Genomic DNA, 331 nt, shown 5'->3' with positions numbered 1-331 from the left:
CCCTCCATCTCACGCACCGCACCCAGCGGCCCTGTCTGTCTGTCTGTCTGTGCGGGCGCCTGCCCACCGTAGCTGGCGGGGCTGCAGAGCGCGCAGCTGTTTGCCGGGCTTGTCAGGAACCAAACGCGTCACTGTTTAACGATCGAGCCGCCTAATGAATATTGGGCCAGATATTTTCGAGGCCTGTTCCGACTGATTACTCGGAGAGCTGAGTGCGTCTCCCAATTACCCAGGCAATTAGGCGACTAATTAAACACTTACCCTCCGTTTCATAAACAGGCGCGCGCGGGTGGGAGCGGGAGCTGGCTGGGCGCCTGCCTGGTGCTGGGAG

The 331-nt window shown here is 60.4% G+C and overlaps 1 long non-coding RNA gene across 1 annotated transcript in view; it reads right to left on the bottom strand.

Moving 5' to 3' along the window:
• Positions 1–331, bottom strand: part of LOC102252263 — a 16,894-nt gene extending 16,563 nt beyond the window's left edge. Inside the window, exon 1 of the long non-coding RNA XR_313269.2 lies at positions 262–331. This is a non-coding gene — a long non-coding RNA (uncharacterized LOC102252263). The remainder of the gene's footprint in view (positions 1–261) is intronic.

This window comes from Myotis brandtii, unplaced genomic scaffold, assembly GCF_000412655.1.
Source record: "Myotis brandtii unplaced genomic scaffold, ASM41265v1 scaffold1408, whole genome shotgun sequence".
NCBI lineage: Eukaryota > Metazoa > Chordata > Mammalia > Chiroptera > Vespertilionidae > Myotis > Myotis brandtii.
The sequence above is the reverse complement of the archived record's forward strand: the minus strand, read 5'-3'. Positions and strand labels throughout refer to the sequence as shown.